The sequence below is a fragment of the Hylobates moloch genome, unplaced genomic scaffold (assembly GCF_009828535.3).
Source record: "Hylobates moloch isolate HMO894 unplaced genomic scaffold, HMol_V3 SCAFFOLD_4, whole genome shotgun sequence".
NCBI lineage: Eukaryota > Metazoa > Chordata > Mammalia > Primates > Hylobatidae > Hylobates > Hylobates moloch.
Genome location: NW_026652279.1, coordinates 121,911,603 through 121,931,762, shown reverse-complemented (window position 1 = coordinate 121,931,762; position 20,160 = coordinate 121,911,603). Strand labels below are relative to the sequence as shown.

General features: G+C 42.7%; 1 protein-coding gene and 1 long non-coding RNA gene across 13 annotated transcripts in view; one reads left to right on the top strand and one right to left on the bottom strand.

The window, feature by feature from the left end:
• The window catches only part of LOC131383318 (uncharacterized), a 54,712-nt gene that overhangs the window by 27,149 nt on the left and 7,403 nt on the right, over nucleotides 1–20,160 (top strand). The window contains exon 5 of one of the 3 annotated variants that reach the window (XR_009213282.1): nucleotides 4,150–4,255. The exons of the other annotated variants lie outside the window; for them this stretch is intronic. This is a non-coding gene — a long non-coding RNA (uncharacterized LOC131383318). The remainder of the gene's footprint in view (nucleotides 1–4,149; nucleotides 4,256–20,160) is intronic. 3 annotated transcript variants of the gene reach the window in all.
• TDRD3 (tudor domain containing 3) overlaps nucleotides 19,894–20,160 on the bottom strand; it is a 181,991-nt gene continuing 181,724 nt past the window's right edge. For 7 of the 10 annotated variants that reach the window (XM_058437965.1, XM_058437964.1, XM_032150984.2 and 4 more), the window contains one exon: nucleotides 19,894–20,160. The gene's annotated coding sequence lies outside the window, so the exon portion shown is untranslated. The other 3 variants (XM_032150987.2, XM_058437958.1, XM_058437962.1) reach the window with 1 other exon arrangement.

The window sequence follows — 20,160 nt, the reverse complement described above, 5'->3', positions numbered from 1 at the left end:
CTGGAACACTTTCAAGCTAGGCACTTTGACTGCACATTGGCTGCAGCCTTTTGGCAAGTGACAAATGGAAAGCACCCCAGAGCAGGTGCTCTTCCATGCCAAGAAAAGCCTGTGCAGTCAGGGACCAAAAGGGTTCTTAGCCTGGAGGGCTCTGGCTGGGTGGGGTGGGGGGTGGGGGTGGTTAGTAAGATGCAATAATTATAGTGAGTCAAAGTCCTCTCTCTCCTTCGAAAGCGCGTCAAGCCCAATCTGCATTTGACAGCCTGTGAGAGTTTGTAATACTATTCACTAAAATTTTGAGAAGCGGAGGTGGAATTTTATCCAGCTTGCTCAGCCTCACCTGGAGGGTTTGGTAGATGTCCCAGGACACAGAATCGCTCTGTTAGATGCCAATGCAGCTTCCGAGTGGTTTGACCTTTACATTTGGAATCCCTTTGCTCCAAAGATGAATTATAGCCGAATAGCACAGCTGAAAGTTGTGGCAGGCCTCTCTAAATCCATTAATTATGCATGCTCCTGAGAGAAGGAAGCAAACAATTATGCGGGTTTAGATTTTGGCATCTGTCTCTATTTTCTGTGAGTTCGGAGAGTCATACCACACCCTTGAAGAGGACTTTGTGACATAGAAAGCCAAACCTCAACCTCAAGCACTAGGTGCTAGTAGAATAACAGAAAACAAGTAGCTGTGTGTCTGTGTCTGTGTCTGGGTCTGGGTTACAGGGAATGCGAAAACAAAGCCAGGTAACCAAATACCCAGTAGTGACCAGAGACTAAACTGTTTGCACATAAACACTTTTAACTTAAAAAGTGATTTTTTTTTTTTTTTTTGAGACAGTCCCACTCTGTCGCCCAGGCTGGAGTACAATGGCACGATCTCGGCTCACTGCAACCTCCAACTCCTGGGTTCAAGTGATTCTCTTGCCTCAGCCTCCCAAGAAGCTGAGATTACAGACGACTGCCACCATGGCCTGGCTAATTTTTTTTGTATTTTTAGTAGACACAGGGTTTCACCATGTTGGACAGGCTGGTCTCGAACTCCTGACCTCAGGTGATCTGCCCGCCTCAGCCTCCCAAAGTTATGGGATTACAGGCGTGAGCCACTGAGCCTGGCCAATTTAATTTTTTTTAAAAAAACAGCAAATTGTTTACAAATGTGGCTTCAGTGCAGGTTGCATTTGATATATGTGATTTTAGTTGAAATTATATGAATAAACCAGAGACTTGGAAACATGAACCCTGAATATCTGAGATAGGTCTCAGTTATGCTAGGAAGTTTCTTTTGCCAAGGTTGAGGATGCATGGCCGTGACACAGCCTCAGGAGGTCCTGGCGACGTGTGCCCAAGGTGGTCAGGGCAGAGTTGGTTTTATACATTTTAGAGAGACATGAGACATCAATCAGCATATGTAAGATGAACACTGTTTTGGTCTGGAAAGGCAGGACAACTGGAAGCAAAGGAGAACAACTTGAAGTGGGGAGGGGGCTTCCAGGGCATAGGTAGATAAGACAAATTGTTGCCTTCTTTTTAGTTCCTGATTAGCCTCTCCAAAGGAGGCAATCAGATATGCATTTGTCTCAGTGAGCAGAGGGGTGACTTTGAATCAAATGGGAGGCAGGTTTACCCTAAGCAGTTCCCAACTTGACTTTTCCCTATAGCTATGTGATTTGGGGGCCCCAAGATTTATTTTCCTTTCACAGATATTAAAAAATTAGAACTACAATAAATCAGATGAATGGAGTAGAATTGCAATTTTTGGACTACCTACCATGTGCAAAGTACTGTGATTTGCTTATTTTAACTTGATGAATTCTCAGAACAAACTTGTGAAGTAATACAACATGTTCCATATTAATATAACATATAAGTAATATAATATGTTCCATATTATAGGCAAGGACGTTAAAGTACATATAAGTAATATAATATAACATAAATTAAAGTACATTAAAGTATATAAATGTACTATATATATATACTATAATATAAAGGACATTAAAGTACATATAAGTAATATAATATAATATAAATTAAAGTACATTAAAGTATATAAATGTACTATATATACTATAATATAAATTAAAGGACATTAAAGTACATATAAGTAATATAATATAATATAATATAAAGAACATATAAGTAATATAATATGCTCCATATTATATTACTATATATATCATATAGTACTATATATATAAATGTACTATATATATATTACTATATATAATATTACTATATATACTATAATATATATTACTATATTATATTACTATATATAATATAGTAGTATATATATAAATGTACTATATATATACTATAATATATATACATGTTCCATATTAATATAACATATAAGTAATATAATGTTCCATATTATAGGCAAGGACATTAAAGTACATATAAGTAATATAATATAATATAAAGTACATTAAAATATATAAATGTACTATATATATACTATAATATAAATTAAAGGACATTAAAGTACGTATAAGTAATATAATACAATATAATATAGAGAACATATAAGTAATATAATATGTTCCATATTATAGGTAAGGACACTAAAGCATTAAGTAGGTTGCCCTGGGACTCAAAGATAATACAGAGTAACACCAGGTACTACTATTTGAACCCAGGTATTCTGCTTTCAGAGCTCAAGCTTTTTTCTCTCTGTCTTTCTATTTCCTTTAAAGTAAAATGCTACCTCCAAATTTGTAACTGCCCAATGAGTTCACCTCGCCACCTGCCTAGACAGAGCCGAATTTATCAAGACAGGGGAATTGCTATAGAGAAAGAGTAATTCACGCAGAGCTGACTGTGTGAGAGACCAGAATTTTATTATTACTCAAATCAGTCTCCCTGAAAACTCAGGGATCAGAGTTTCTAAGGATAATTTGGTGGGTAAGGGGCCAGTGAATAGGGAGTGTTGATTGGTTGGCTCAGGGATGAGATCATAGGGACTCAAAGCTGTCCTCTTACACTGAGTCAGTTCCTGGTTGGCAGGTCCAGGTGGGGCTGTCTGGTTTTTAGAAATGCAAAAACCTGAAAAGACATCTCAAAAGACTCAAAATAGTGATGTTACCTTTAAGAATAATTGGGGAAGTTGCAAATCTTATGACTTCCAGAATAATGGCTGGTAATATTTAGAATTCCAGCCCTTCTCATTCTAACCTGGTGGCTGGTGGCCTTTCATTCATTTTACCAGAACAGTTTCGCGTTTGGGAAGGGCTATTATTGTATTTAAACTATACACTAAATTCCTTCCCAAGGCTAGTTCCACCTACACCCAGGAATGGACAATGACAGTTTAGAGGTTAGAAGCAAGATGGAGTTGAGTAGGTCTGATATCTTTCACTGTCATAATTCCCTTAGTTATAATTTTGCAAAGGTGGTTTCAAGATCAAAGAAATGTCTTCCTTATTGGTTGCATCATGTCTCATCTTCACTAAAGCATTGTAAGGATAGTCTCATAATGTTAATCTTTTTAGAATCTAACGAAGCCTCAGAACTAGGTGGTATAAACTTTAAATTAGTGGCGGATTGAATGAATAAAAGGATGGATAAATTGATGGATGAATTAATGGATGGATGAATTAACACCTCTCTTATCCTTATTAATATAACAATGTTAATGAGAAAACTAGGGATTAAACTTTTAGCCATATAGCATGGATTTGAGTCTATATTTGTCCAAGCATAATATCTGTAAAATTTTTATTAGAATTTTTGAATTTCTTTAAGTGATTTTATAGTATGCATGGAAGTAAAATCTATTTTTGTCTCTATACACCTTAAAATGTAATTAGAGTTTATAAGAAATTTAAGTTGCACATTTGGCCACTTTAAAACAGTTCATTTAAAATGTCATGATTTTAAATGAAATTGCAACTGAGTTTAATAATAAAAACCAAAATTTTCATGCATTGTGTTTGAAAGTGCTACGTTAAATGAATTCTCAGAAGAAGTAGGTTGCTATTTAGTACTTTGAAAAAAACCTGACAACTTCTACCCGGCTATTCATTAAACTGTACTTTAGAATACACAATACACTTTTGAGAATTTCAATTTTGCCTTGTAAAGCAGCATTAAGATTTTTCTCCTGTAATTTGTTTAGTAGATTTTATTAGGTCTTCCTCTGACCCTCACTAGGGAGAAGATGAAGAACACTCAGTGAGTAAAGACACAGGGCAGGGAAGGTGTCATCAACAATAGAAGACAAGTTGATCATTCAGATATCAAAGGACTGGGAGCACGGGTAAAATGTGATTCATGGAGCCTAAAGCATGACAGACAGCACATTTTAAGGGAGATAGTGAAATTTATGGTTCTTGCACATGGGATAGTTGCCACCTATGGAGCACCATTGGTATTAGGTGAGAGTGCCCATTTTAAGGTCCAGAATGCCAGGCCCTGGATAACTAGTGAAACAGGAGGGTTCCCTGACCCCCCTTGCAGGACATGTGACAGGAGTGTGGCTTGTCTGGCCACTGCTGTTGCTCAAACCCCTTATGGGAAGGGGAGCATGCAGACAGGTGCAGGAACCAGGATGAGCGCTTTGGGGCTCTGGCCCCAGGGTGGCATCTAGGGGTGGTTGCCTGCAGCTCCCGAAGCCCCAGTGGGTGTGCTGCATACTCTTTTAGCTCTGCCATCTGCAGATGGCTTAAGTGTTAACCAGCTCAGTGCCCACTTGGCACCTAAGTTCTTGTCCAACATCCAGGAAGAATCAAGTCACACACAGACTTGAAGGATGGTGAATGCAGGGATTTTATTGGGTGATAGAGGTGGCTCTCAGGGGGATGGATGGGGAGCTGGAAAGGGGATGGAGTGGGAAGATGATCTTCCCCTGGAGTTCAGCTGTCCTGCAACTGATCACCTCTCCAACCATCCCCAGCCAAACTCCTCTTGACATTCAGACACTCCTTCTCTTCTTTCCTTCTCTGCTGCATCGCTCTTCTGTTTGTCTGCTTGTCTGCTCTTGGAGCCTGGGGCTTGGGGTTTATATGGGTACTGGATAGGGGGGCATGGCGGGCCAGAAAGCAACATTTGGGTGCAAAAACAGGAATGCCTGTTCCCATTTATGGCTGTGGTTTCCAGGCTTGAAGGTGGGGCCTTTGCTGGTGAATTGCCCTCTCCTACCCAGTATTTCCCTGTCTCTTGTCTGTATCACTAGCTTCGGTTCTTGCAAGAGCAGCCGCTATCTGAAGTGGATCCATATGAGTAGGTCCCAGACTAGATGCTTTATTTGTTGATTTATGTGAGACAGAGTCTTGCTCTGTTGCCCATGCTGGAGTGTAGTGTGGTGATCTTGGCTCACTGCAACTTCCACCCCCCAGGTTCAAGTGATTTCTGGCTAATTTTTGTATTTTTAGTACAGACAGGGTTTCACCATGTTCCCAGGCTGGCCTTGAAATCCTGACCTCAAGCAATCCACCTATCTTGGCCTCCCAAAGTGCTAGGATTACAGGTGTGAGCCACCATGCTCGGCCAGACTAGATGCTGTAGATAGTGAACTTTGTGGTCCTTGCATATGGGATAGTTGCCACCTATGGAGCCCCATTGGTAATACACAGGTGAGAGTGCCCATTTCAGTGTCCAGAATGCCAGGCCCTAGAAAACTAGCCTCATTTCTTGCAAGAAGAGCCACTATCTGATGTGGATCCATATAAGTGCAGCCCAGACTGGATGCCGTGCTCACATTATCTCATTTAAACCTCACACTCACTCTCTCAGGTGGGTATGATCATTTTGTGCTCTGTGAACTGAGGCTCACAGAGGAGAAGTGAAATGACCCAGGTCTCACTGGGAGTGGCAGACTTGAGATTCAAACCTCCAACTGCTAGCTCCAAAGCTGCATTCCACCTCTATGGTGTAGTGTACCAAGTTTCATCACATCACTTAGGTGTACGTTAAAAATTCCACTACACCCAGTTCTGCCATACCATGAAGTATCTTCTACAAGGATCCACCCTACTATTAAGACTTACAAGTACACTGTGTTTCTTCTAGGTTGTCTAGACAGTTTAGTGGAATAGGAATGGAGATAAGGCAAAAAATCCTGTAATGAAGACCTATCCTAGAATACACACTGCATATTTGTTCTACCTTCTTTTGTGCTGTTCCTGTACTACTTGAGTGTACCAATTATGGTGGAAGAATTATGAGCCTTGAAACATAATAGTTGTACATATTTTGTGGCTACCCTCAAGGTCCTGCTACTTGCCTAAGGAGAAGCAAATTCATGCAGTATAGTTTGAGCCTTCATAATATTCTAGTTGTTCTAAAAGCACCAATTAGAGGCTTACAACAAGTAAGATGGGTAACTCCTGCCCATCTTAGAAATGAAGAAAATAGAGTTTTTTTTTTAAATAAAAAAATAAAAATTAAAAAAAAAGAAGAAGAAAAGAAAATGTGCCACAACGGGCAAATAACATACCTTACAGCAGAACCTGCGTCTCCTCACAGTCTCCGATCTGCTCATTCATCCTATGTCCTCTCTGTGTTAAAAGGCAAATGGCTTAATCAGTCCCACTGAATTTAGGGTTTTGGTGTTGGGGAGGGGATATTTCCACCCTCCTCAAATCTCAGTGCATCGATGCCCCTTGTCAACACCCAGGCTCCATCCTACTTACCAGGGACACACAGAGCCCGGGAAGGAAGTGGAGACGTGAGGAGTGAGGCAGGGAGGGGTACACGAGTGAGCAAAGGAAGTTTAAAACATGGGGAGGATTGTTCTAGCTTTTAAAGCCCACTGAGATAAAATTTCAAACCCCATCAGCTATAAAAGGCAAAGGCAAAGTCTGAAGAGGAAGAAAGATAGGGAGAAATATCACAGAGAAAAGAGTTGTCCTAGTGCTTGTTTTCTCAGCATTCTGAGAAGCATTCCTCATCGCAGAGCCTGCGCAAAGCAGCGCCCAAGGCAACCAGGATGCAGCTTCTTGGAAATACAGGGCCCAGCCAGAGGCTGAAGAAAGCGCAGGTCAGAGTAGAGCCTGGTAGGCAGGCTGTAAGCACAAGTGACCTGTGCAAGCCCAGTGCCGGCCTTGCGCTTTGCGAACTCATGGCCTGGTACCTGGACAGTGCAGCCAAGGTTAGCACGGGGCATAGGCGGGAGAATGTGCCCTGTGGTCCTAAGGGACCCTCACAGGCTGATCACATGGCCCTGGAGACAAGAGAATAAGCTCCCCTGAATCTGTGGTTTCTGCAGAGGGAGTAGGCTCACTACTTCTCCTGGGGAACCTATGATAAATATTTGCACCTGTTGGGGGAATAGCATTAAAATCTTCTGTCAATCCAGAAAACCTCTCCTCAAAGGTAATAGAGACAGAAAACAGTTTTATTATGTAATAAACATTAAACCAGAATGTGAGGCACATCACAGGCAATCTGCAAAGAGATCGCAGAGAAAGGAAGAAATGTCACTCTCTTATATAGGCAAGCAGATACAACTCAGTGTAACCGCCCAGTAGGGCGCTGCCTAGACAGAGCCGATTTATCACGACAGGGAAATTGCAACAGAGAAACAGGAAGTCATTCATGCAGAGCCCAGTGTGCGGGGAGACCAGAGTTTTATTATTACTCAAATTAGTCTCCCTAAGCATTTGGGAAGCAGAGTTTCTAATGATAATTTGGTGGGTGGGGGAAGGCCAGTGAGTCCAGAGTGCTGATTGGTTGGGTCAGAGATGAATCATGAGAAGCTGAAGCCCTCCTCTTGTGCTGAGTCAGTTCCTGAGTGGGAGCCACAAGATCAGATGAGCCAGTTTATCCATCTGGACGGTGCCAGCTGATCCATCAAGTGCAGGGTCTGCAAAATATCTCAAGTACCGATCTTAGGAGCAGTTTAGGGAGGGTCAGAATCTTGTATCCTCAGCTGCATGACTCCTAAACCATAATTTCTAATCTTGTGGCTAATTTGTTAGTCCTACAAAGGCAGTCTAGTCCCCAAGCAAGAAGGAGGTTTGTTTTGGGAAAGAGCTGTTATAGTCTTTGTTTTAACTATATAAACTAAGTTCCTCTCAAAGTTAGTTCAGCCTACGCCCAGGAAGGAAAAAAGACAGCTTAAAGGTTAGAAGCAAGATGGAGTCAGTGAGATTAGATCTCTTTCACTGTCTTGGTCAGTGGAGGGGAGGGGAAGGGAGGAGAGATATAGTTTATTACTCATAGTTTTCAAGAGGAGGGGTGGATACCCTGCCATGTAGGGCCATAGTAGAGATGACTGATCAGGTTGGTCACAGGCAGAGAGGGAACAGGAAATCAGGGGAATAATTTTTATTGTTTTATTTTCCAGGAATGGGTGAGGCAGGGTGAGTGGGTTGACCACGTTTAGGCCCAGCAAGTTTGAATCATTTCAGTGGCTCTGGGGTGCAGGGGATGTCCCTAGTTTTCTGAAGCCTGGCTCAGGGCAATTATGACAGGGGGTTAATGTCTCAGATCCAAAGTGGGCTGGGGATTGGTTAGTTTGCATATGAAAGGCAGTCATTCCCTTTCAGTGTCTACCAGTAGCAGTCTCTCCCTAGACAGCAAGGCCCCAGATGTCGAAACATCAGATAGAGAAACTAGAAAATGTGGTTAATACAATAGGACTTGATCTCGTGTTGGAGGAATTCGGGATGGCTCAAGGAAAGTGGGTGCTCAGCATTGAATGTTGTCAAGACACAAGATGATTCTCTGAGTAGGTATCTTGATAATGTCTATCTGGATGGTGGGATGAACAAAGCAGAGTGAAAGCCGTAAGAGGTAAAGAAGCAGCAGCCAATCAAATTAGCCGGAAAAGGGAGGGGGTTCATCATTTTTGTGGTTTGGACAATATTCTTATTTTGATTTTGGCATTTTTCCTTTTTTTGCTTCATCATGGTCACTTGACCCTGTCTGATGTTGTGTTCTGTGAAATTGTTTATGGGCCACAAGAGAGCTGGGTTGAGTTCCAGGCCAGCTTCTAGATGTCAGGGGCTACTTCTTCCTTTGTCACTTAATAGTCCTACAGCGTAAGTAATACTATTGTTCATGTTTCCCAAATGGTGAAACCGAGGCTCAGAAAAATTAAGCTCCTTGACTAAGGTCACAAAGCCACGAGTAGAGGCTTTGTTCCCAGCTACTTCATGATTCTACTTCCTCTCTGCTATAAAGGTTCCTTCTGAAACTGTATGGCTGAAGACAGGAGGAAAAGCTACACTGAGCAAAAGGGGGATGAATAAACAATTCAGATGGCCACCATACTACAAGTGTGTTTAAGTAATTTAATAAGTAATTCCACTGGTGCCTTGTTTGTAATGTGACATTGATAATATAAATAACTTCCTTTTATTGATTTCAAAAAATCTAAGTAAATAATGGATTCAAAGGTTGTAGAAACACTTCAACCCAGGAAAGCCCGACTGAACTACTGGACATGACCTTGATACCTAAGTAGGAACTATTTGCCATGAAGACTCCAAGAATTAGGTTCCAAGAAGCAGCATAAACGGCACTTGAAAAGAGCAATTCCTGTTGGGATAAGCTGGTTTCATATAAGCAGCTTATTTGCAACATATGGCACAATTTTCTTGTACTAAATCACTCAAGTTCATTCACGGAAAAAATTATTTTAGGAAATAACTAAACTATAATCTAGCCAGCCCAAGATCTGTTTCTTCTCAGGTTGTTCTTGAACAAGCAAATGGTAAATGACCTGAGTTCCTGGGCCTTGTTACTCAAATGACTTCCTAAAACTTTTTAAAGGGATACAAAAAGCTTAGATGGAGACAGTTGTATAAAAAGGGTATTGTTTTGCTAATAACATGAAGACATGAAAAAACTACTATGATTGGGCCAGGCACAGTGGCTTACACCTGTTATCCCAGCACTTTGAGAGGCCGAGGCAGGCAGATCACGAGGTCAAGAGTTCGAGACCAGCCTGGCCAACATGGTGGAACCCTGTCTCTACTAGAAATACAAAAATTAGCCAGGCATGGTAGCGTGAGCCTGTAATCCCAGCTATTCGGGAGGCTGAGGCAGGAGAATTGCTTGAACTCAGGAGGTGGAGGTTGCTGTGAGCTGAGATCGTGCCACTGGACTCCAGCCTGGGCGACAGGGCAAGACTCCATCTCGAGAAAGACAAACAAACAAATAAACAACAAAAAACTACTATGGTTCATGTCAGAATGGAGTGTTTCATATAAAATGTTTATGAAAATCTTCAACTTGATGATAATCACACGTATCTAGATGTCTCTATTGAATGTATGAGTTTCAGCATGTTAGAAACTCAGTGCCACAGGTTAGGACAAAATGGACACGTATTCATACACATAAACCTGAGTCCACAGAACATTAGAGTTATTCGTTGTTGTTGTTTTTGAGATGGAGTCTCACTCTGTCGCCAGGCTGGAGCGCAGTGGCACAATCTTGGCTCACTGCAACCTCTGCCTCCCAGATTCAAGCAGTTCTCCTGCCTCAGCCTCCCGAGTAGCTGGGACTATGGGTACGTGCCACCATGCCTAGCTAATTTTTGTATTTTTAGTAGAGACAGGGTTTCAGCATGTTGGCTAGGATGGCCTCGATCTCTTGACCTTGTGATCCACCCACCTCGGCCTCCCAAAGTGCTGGGATTACAGGTGTGAGCCACCGCAACCGGCAGAACAGAAGAGTTATAATCGTATCAAAATACTTCCATATAAGTGTATTTACTTTAGCATGTTGATGTCACATAGATCTATTACAAAATAGGTGGGGGAAAATTATTTTATGTTTCAAAAATGACGTGTAAAGTTTAGAAGAATTCAGAGTATGGTAAAAATACCAAAGCTAATAATCTATGAGCCATACTTTCCCAAGAGATTGAAAGTATGTATGAAGTTAAAACAAGTACTTTTAAAGTGGCAAATTAGGTAGTAGAGTTATTACTGTCAATACTCGAAAATTGCACAGTAAACACAAAGAAGCAGATAGAAAGGGCACACATGGCCAAATATTTCCTATTGAAAACCCTAGTCCTGTTAAATAAACGACTGGGGCTTCAGATACATGAAAGTTTAACAATAGCAAAGCTAGGCACACACACGTACGGACACATAACAATATAATATTTATAACAACTTATGTGCCCTGTAAGAATTAAGAGCTTTACAAATAATAGTCAGAATTTAAAGACTCCTGATCTCTAAAATGATTACAAAGCTAGTAATATTTTTGATGTTAAATATTCCCTAAGAAAGGCAGTTATAACTGTCAATATATTTCTACCACAATCTAGTGAAGAGAGGATAGCTATAAATGTGACTTTTTCATTGAATGCAGCAGTTATGTCTGACATTCTTTCTTTCTGTTTTGTTTTGTTTTTTGTTTGTTTTTTGAGACAAGTTCTCACTCTGTTGCCCAGACTGGAGCGCGGTGGTGCGATCTTGGCTCATTGCAGCCTAGACCTCCTGGGTTCAAGCCATCCTCTCACCTCAGCCTCCCAAGTAGCTGGGACCATAGGTGTGTGCCACAATGCCCGGCTAATTTTTCGTACTTTCTGTAGAGATGGGGTTTCACCATGTCGGGCAGGCTGGTCTCAAACTCCTGAGCTAAAACGATCCACCTGCTTCAACCTCCCAAAGTGCTGGGATTATAGGCATAAGCCACCGTGCCCAGCCATGTTTGACATTATTTCAATGGGTTAAGTAAAGAGCAAGAAAAAGCAGCTTTATTGAGGTATAATTGGCATATAGAAAAGTGCACATAGAGATGGAACAACTTGATAAATATTGGCATCGGGAAACCATCACCACAATCCAGACAACGAACGTATTATGCCCCACAAAGTCTTTTCATGCCGCTAGGTAATTCTTCTCTCCTATCCCTCCCTACCTCCCCTCCTTTAGACAACCACTGATTGATCTGGTTTCTGTCACTATAGGTTACATTGCATTTTCTATAGTTTTCTATAAACGAAATCACACAGTATGTCCTCCCTCCGGAAGTTTCTGCCTTCTTTTAGTCAGCATAATTATTTTGAGAGTCATCCCTGTGTTGCATGTATCAATAGTTCATTCCTTTTTACTGCTGAATAGTATTTCATCTATGAATATGCCACATTATGTTTATGCATTCACATGCTTATTTATTTTGTTTTGTTTTTGGAGACACGGTCTCACTCTGTTGCCCAGTTTCAAATTCCTGGACTCAAGGGATCCTCCTCTTGAAACTCCCAAGTAGCTAGGACTACAGGCCCATGCCACCACTCCTTCTAATTTTTTTTTTTTTTTTGAGAGGGAGTCTCGCTCTGTCACCCAGGCTGGAGTGCAGTGGTGTGATCTCGGCTCACTGCAAGCTCTGCCTTCCAGGTTCATGCCATTCTCCTGCCTCAGCATCCCAAGTAGCTGGGACTACAGGCGTCTGCCACCATGCTCAGCTAATTTTTTTGTATTTTTAGTACAGACAGGGTTTCGCCGTGTTAGCCAGGATGGTCTCGATCTCCTGACCTCGTGATCTGCCCGCCTTGGCCTCCCAAAGTGCAGGGATTACAGGCGTGAGCCACCGCGCCCGGCCCAGTCCAATCTTTTTAAATGTATTTTTTGTAGAGATGAGGTCTCCCTATGTTTCCCAGGCTGGTCTCAAACCCCTAGCCTCAAAAATCCTCCCACCTCAGCCTCCAAAGCATTGGGATTATACTACACCTGGCCCCCCTTCACATGAAGATGGACAGTTGGGTTGTTTCCAGTTTGGGGCTATTACAAATAAACATTCATGGACAATTCTAAGTATGAACATATCCTTTCATTTATCATGGGTAAAGAACTAGGAGTGGAATGACTGAGTAATATACTAGGCATATGTTTCTTTAAGAAACTGCCAAACTATTTTCCAAGCAGTTTGTACCGTGTTACATTCCCACCAACAGTGTATGAGACTTCCAATTCCCCTACATTCTCTCCAACCCTTGGTATAATGGCTCCTTTAAATTGTGGTCTTGACAATAGGTGTGTAGTGGTTAATTCATTATGGTTTTAATTTACACTTTCTTAAAATGTATAATGACGTTGAATGTCATTTTCATGTACTTATTTGCCTTCTTTATATCTTCTTTGGCCAACTGTCTATTTGAATCTTTTGCCCATTTTTTAAAAATTTGGATGTTTTCCTATTGAGTTTTGAATAATTCTTTAAATATTCTGTAAGTCCTTCATCAGATCTGGAAATATTTGCAAATATATTTTCCAAGTCTGTAGCTTGTCTTTTTATTTCCCTAACAGTGTCTTCAAGGAGCATAAGTTCTTAATTTTGATTAAGTGCAATTTATAAATTTGTTCTTTTATGAATAACAAATTTATAAGTTGCACTTAATCTAAATTATATTGGTGTTAGACCTAAGAACCCTTGTCTAACACAGGGTAACAAAGAATTTGTTTTTCTCAGATGATTTATAGTTTTTGGTATTACATTAGGTCTATGAACCATTTATCTGGTATTCTGCCTTGCAACATCTACTTACCTAGCCTTTCCTAAACTCCTCCATCTCCCTACTCAGAGACTGACAGGCACTGCCTGGGTTCCCCTATACCATGGCCTTGAAAGTTTTGCCAAGCAGTAACCTGGACAAACTGTAGAGCTCATCTAGCCTGCTTGCCAGCTCTCCAGGGTCACTGCACTTTCTGGCCTGATGTCCAATGTCTGGAGTGCCAACATCTTGTATATTTTGTCTAGTTGTTCAATTGTTTCAGGCAAGAAGGTAAATCCATCCCCTGATGCTCTATCCTAACCATAAGCAGAAGTCCTGTGAATTCCTGAACTTGAACAAAATTGCCTTTCTTCAGCGGTGCAAGAGTGAGACCTTGCTACCTGAAGTTAGAATGTCACCACATTCCTCTAAATTTTGTTCTTTTCCTATAAACCTCAAAGCATTTAACAGCCTGTGATAATTATGAATATTTCTGTACACTGTTAAACTCGCTGACATAAAAACAGGTTTTTTTTAAAGTTCTGCCTGCCCTTTCATAGGGGCATTTTTCCTTACTATAGCTCTTCTATAATTTATTATTTTTTAAAGAACTAGCCTTACGAAATGGACAGCTAGCCTCTCACAGCCTTTTATAATTGTCTCTCGAGGTTAGCCTCAGCAGGCCCTGAATTGAATTAGTAGATTACTTCAATTAAGGCCATCCCAATGTGAAACTAAATATCAGGTCATCATGATTTTCTCAAGTCATAATGTTCACTACCTTGGATTATATAATGTGCACCTGACAATTCAGCAGGCAGTGTTTTGAGATTTTTGACCTACACTGTTGATCTACCCATGGTCATAAAAGACTCTGTTTACTCTGTGTTACTTAGAAGGCAGACGGGAAAATTAGCAAGAAATAGAGAAAAGAGTCACAAGATGCCAGCAAAATCCACACTACTGTCCAGAGACCACCTCCAGTGAATTAAAACTCAGGAGAGATCTCTTAACAGGTTCTACCATTAAGATTTCCACATCCTGAGTAGGAGTGGGAGTCCTCTCTTGGAGAGTGAGATGTAAAATACTCCTCTAGGTTTTCAGGTATTTCCCGAAAAGCCCTTCTTTTCTTTGGTATTTCTTAATTACTTTTCATTTTCCCTTTGACTATTAGGTTCCTGGCACCACTGCATCCAGTCAAGAGAAACAGTTCCATCTTCTTGTGAGCAGAATCTGATATTTATAATGAGCATCTCTCTAAGGCCCTGTTCTCCAAGTAACAACCGTAGCTTTTCTCCGTGTTTCTCTAGCCCAGGAAGATCCCATGTTTTTCATAGTAGGCACTGTACTACTAGTGTGTTTCATACCTGTGTTCTCAAAGGCTGACAGGAAAACAAATATCTGACAAATGCTTCTCTTTATCAAGCCTGTCATTTCTCAGATTTTGAAATGCTTAAGCATTAGTCAGCTTTGCTTCTAGAATGGGGGCCCAATTATCCCTTTCACCAGCCTCTTTGACCAAAGCAGTGTATTGTGACCCTATTTAAGTCCCATACCGGGCCCTGCTTCCACACTGGCTGACAAACCAGGCAACAGAAAGGAAGCCTAGAGGATTGACCCTCTTGTGGGTGACCCCACCAAGTCTGCACCCTGAAACCATGCCCACCTTGAGGTGCAACTGCCTTAGTTCTAGACAAGCCTGCCTTTTTCCTAGTGCTGGATCTCTTGGGGTGGGCACGGCACCTCCTGTCATCTTTCCAGAGCCAGGTCTGCACTGCTACCAACTGCTATTGAGAGGTGACAGCGTGCTGGCAGTCCTCACAGCCCTCGCTCGCGCTCGGCGCCTCCTCTGCCTGGGCTCCCACTTTGGCGGCACTTGAGGAGCCCTTCAGCCCACCGCTGCACTATGGGAGCCCCTTTCTGGGCCGGCCAAGGCAGGAGCCAGCTCCCTCAGCTTGCAGGGAGGTGTGGAGGGAGAGGCGCCAGCGGGAACCAGGGCTGTGGGCGGTGCTTGCGGGCCAGCTGGAGTTCCGGGTGGGCATGGACTTGGCGGGCCCCTCACTCGGAGCAGCCGACGGCCCTGCTGGCCCCGGGCAATGAGAGGCTTAGCACCCAGGCCAGCAGCTGCGGAGGGTGTACTGGGTCCCCCAGCAGTGCCAGCCCACCAGCGCTGCGCTCGATTTCTCACCGGGCCTTAGCTGCCTTCCCACGGGGCAGGGCTCGGGACCTGCAGCCCGCCATGCCTGAGCCTCCCACCCCCTCCATGGGCTCCTGTGCGGCCCGAGCCTCCCCGACGAGCACCACCCCCTGCTCCACGGCACCCAGTCCCACTGACCACCCAAGGGCTGAGGAGTGCGAGCGCACGGTGCGGGACTGGCAGGCAGCTCCACCTGCAGCCCCGGTGGAAGATCCACTGGGTGAAGCCAGCTGGGCTCCTGAGTCTGGTGGGGCCTTGGAGAACCTTTATGTCTAGCTCAGGGATTGTAAATACACCAGTCTGCACTCTGTATCTAGCTCAAGGTTTGCAAACACACCAATCAGCACCCTGTGTCTAGCTCAGGGTTTGTGAGTGCACCAATCAACACTCTGTATCTAGCTGCTCTGGTGGGGCCTTGGAAAACCTTTATGTCTAGCTCAGGGATTGTAAATACACCAATCAGCACCCTGTGTCTAGCTCGAGGTTTGTGGATGCACCAATCGACACCCTGTGTCTGGCTGCTCTGTTGGGGCCTTGGAGAACCTTTGTGTCCATACTCTGTATCTGACTGATCTGATGGGGACGTGGAGAACTTTTATGTCTAGCTCAGGGATTGTAAACGCACCAATCAGCACCCTGTCAAAACAGACCACTCGGCTCTACCAATCAGCAGGATGTGGGTGGGGCCAGATAAAGAGAATAAAAGCAGGCTGCCCAAGCCAGCTGCGGCAACCCGCTCAGGTCCACTTCCACACTGTGGAAGCTTTGTTCTTTCACTCTTTGCAATAAATCTTGCTACTGCTCACTCTTTGGGTCCACACTGCTTTTATGAGCTGTAACACTCACCGCGAAGGTCTGCAGCTTCACTCCTGAAGCCAGCAAGACCACGAGCCCACCGGGAGGAAAGAACAACTCCAGATGTACCGCCTTAAGAGCTGTAACACTCACTGCAAAGGTCTGCAGTTTCACTCCTGAGCCAGCGAGACCACAAACTCACCAGAAGGAAGAAACTCTGAACACATCCGAACATCAGAAGGAACAAACTCCGGACACGCCACCTTTAGAACTGTAACGCTCACCACGAGGGTCCGCAGCTTCATTCTTGAAGTCAGTGAGACCAAGAACCCACCAATTCTGGACACACTATCAATCAGGCAACGAGCAGCAGAGGCTCCCAAGTCCACCTCTACCCCAGGAGGAAAACCTGTCCTGCATATGAGGAATCTATTCCTGTGGCTGAGGAGAAGATCCACCTATCTCTCTTAACAGAACTTTGTCTCTCCCATCATATGTAAGCTCTAGGACACAAAACTCAAGGTTTCTCTTTTGTAATTAACAAAGAAATTGAGCTAGTCCTGTCCTCTTTCCTATTTATGTAAAACCTTTTTTTTATCTGTGGCCTTGTCTTTTTATGTAAACATATTGTCTTCATGAATATTCTTATTTTCAGTATTTTACCTCTAGAAGCGTTACTGGAATGGGAGACAGGGAAGAACGATAGACATACCAGCACTTTTTACTTTTGAAAAACGGCATAAAATAGATCTATCCATCCCAGAAGGGGACAATAGACAGGGCCTAGTAAAGGTTCTCCAGGCCATGCACTGACATTCGAAGTCACTCACACACAGAACTAGATTTTGTTTTCCTGTGTGTGCTAAGCTAGTCAAGGGTCCGTGTTGGCAAGACTGATGGCCACTATGGCCCAGTCGCCGTGGGAGCATAACTCTGATGCTGCCGGTCATGTTTTCTTTATTCCCATGCTTATTCCTTGCGGTCAGCTAAACTAGGCATGGGCTTAGCCATGATGTTAGCTATGAGCTACAAAGAAAGGTGCATGAGAGAGAGAGATGTAACTATATAGAAATAGAGAATCACATGAGGCTGGAGTGTTGTCTTTATGGCGTAAGCCCGAAGGGTCAAGTAAACGACATACTCTTCAGTGAACAGGACACTTCCACTTTGTGAGCAAAGTGACCAACCTTTCTGAAGGACATCAGCTACTTTGGTTGTAGAATGGAGATAGTGATGCCTACCTTACAGAGCTGTGTGAAGATTATAAGAAATAATGACTGGTAAATGTTTTAGTACAGTGCTGGGCACATAGGAAAACCTTGGCAAATACTAACAATTATTTTATTATTACGTACACCATCCGCATCTAGGCCTGCAGCTGCCCTTAATTATAGAAAGCCACAGTGAAACTTAGTTTTTGATATATTTAGCCAACTATATCTTGCTCTGGCAGAAATGAACTCCTCACCCTTTAGTGCCCAGTTACCACCAGCAATCAGAACAGATGGGTTGGCTTCACTTACTGTCCACTTCACTACTGTCCAATTTAAACTTTTCTTGATGTCTTCAGGTCAAATATATAGATTTATAAATCTATAGATAGCTAGATAATATATATGATCCATATGTCACTTTAATATATATGATCTAGATATCTATCATTTTGTATAAACACATTACCATATGGAACTGTTCTTAAAGACGGTTTAGTAATAACTCCTAACCAACACTAGTATTTATTGAGTGTCCATTTTAGGCTTAATGCTGTATTAGGTATTACTGTCCCCATCTAAGTGCCAACAGCCCACACTTTAAACTACCCTCAGGACTCCGTTTCAGTTCTGCTGCCTCTTCCCTTATTATCAGCTGTCAAACTCATCAAAACTGCCATGGGCCTTCCTCTGTTTCTCAACCTAGGACACACATTACAATCATCTGGAGATCTTCAAAAAAAATAGCAATGCCCAGACTCACCCACTTCTAGTTAATTAAGATGCACAGCATGGGAGGCCTGACAAAAACCAAAACCAAAACACCACTGCTAGACCCAACTATTAACATCTGTGGGCTAATAAGGAAAATTTACATAATAGGCCCTGAGGGAATGCCTGAGGCCCTCTCCTTCAAAACACATTTTATCAATTATTTTGCCCAGTGTTCCCTCTCTCTTCTTCCTCCCTCCCTTCCTCCTCCTTCCTTCTTCTGTTTTTAATTGTTCACTCTGGCTTCTCTCTTTTTCCTTCCTCCTCTGCCTCCCTTCTTTCTTCTATTTATTTAATTGTTCACTTCTGGCTCCACAAGACTGAGACTATAGGAAGACTATTAAACGAAGAGTTTGTAGCTCTGACAATTGGTTTACTGTAATGGACATTCTGGTTGCATCACCAACACCTTCTCCCTCTCCTCTTGGCAAGTATCTTGACTTTCAGATGCATATCCTCTGCCTCCAGGCCAGCCCCATTTCTAAGCCTGGGGCACACAGATCAGGCCTAAGGTAATCTCCAGACCTTGCTGGAGTTAATAGCTCACAGATAGAAAAAAGCCCAAAAGAGCTAAATGCGGTCTAAGGAGAAACGTTGTTCTCTTCTGAGTGCATTTCTGGAAGCAGCCCCAACCTCACCCCAGGCTCTGGGAGTTGCTGGAAGCCATCTTGTGGCCGCATGCGGTAGGTAGCCTGCTGTAGAATGAAGCTGGTTCTAGAGAAAGCAGAAATGAGAGATGAAAAGAATCAGTCTTTCGGCCAGGCGCGGTGGCTCACGCCTGTAATTCCAGCACTTTGGGAGGCCGAGGCAGGAGGATCACGAGCTCAGGAGATCGAGACCATCCTGGCTAACACGATGAAACCCTGTCTCTACTAAAAATACAAAAAAAATGAGCCAGGCTTGGTGGTGGGTGCTTGTAGTCCCAGCTACTCGGGAGGCTGAGGCAGAATGGCGTGAACCCAGGAGGCGGAGCTTGCAGGGAGCCGAGATTGCGCCACTGCACTCCAGCCTAGGCGACAGAGCGAGACTCAGTCTCAAAAAAGAAAAAGAATCAGTCTTTCATGACATCTCCGAGCCACTGAATTAGACCAATCCTGAAACCTACTATGCTTCTGGCAGTGAAGTGAGCCAATAAATTCCCTTTAATGTTTAAGCTGGTTTGAGATGGATTTTCTGGTACTTGCAACCAGATGCATCCTTAAAGATCCACTGCACATTTTATGAGGAAGGGAATACCTGTTTTTTAAAATTGAATTACATTTGGAAAAGCTACCAGAGTGTTATAAACAACATATTGAAGTTTTAAATACTTTTTGCCGTCATATTTAGCAGGTATTACCATACTAAGAACTGCTATTTGGCTTCAGGCTGTTTTTTTAAGAAATGTGGCAAGCTGTGTCAGTTTATTCTGTAATTATAGGGGGAGGCTTCAGTATGCTGAAATTTGTATCCTATAGAAAGGCAATTAGTATGGGGTTAATACCAGATGAACAAGAAAGATAACATCAGGCAAATAAAACACACAGTAAAACAATAATAGCACAATGGTTTTATTGATGGCAGAAGAAAAATTCTTCCTTTCACTTGTAAAAGGTATTGGCTTTATTTAACTCAATATTTTTTCCCATTCTTTGTGTGAGTTGACTGTTTTTTTCCACCCTAAAATCTGCTTTTTCTTTCTTCAAATAATAATATCCACCACAGCTGCTACTTATTCTGAAGAGAAAGTGGAAGGTGGAAGGTCTTCCACCAGGATGTTTCAGTCACCGGCTCGTTTCTTCACAAAGAGTCTA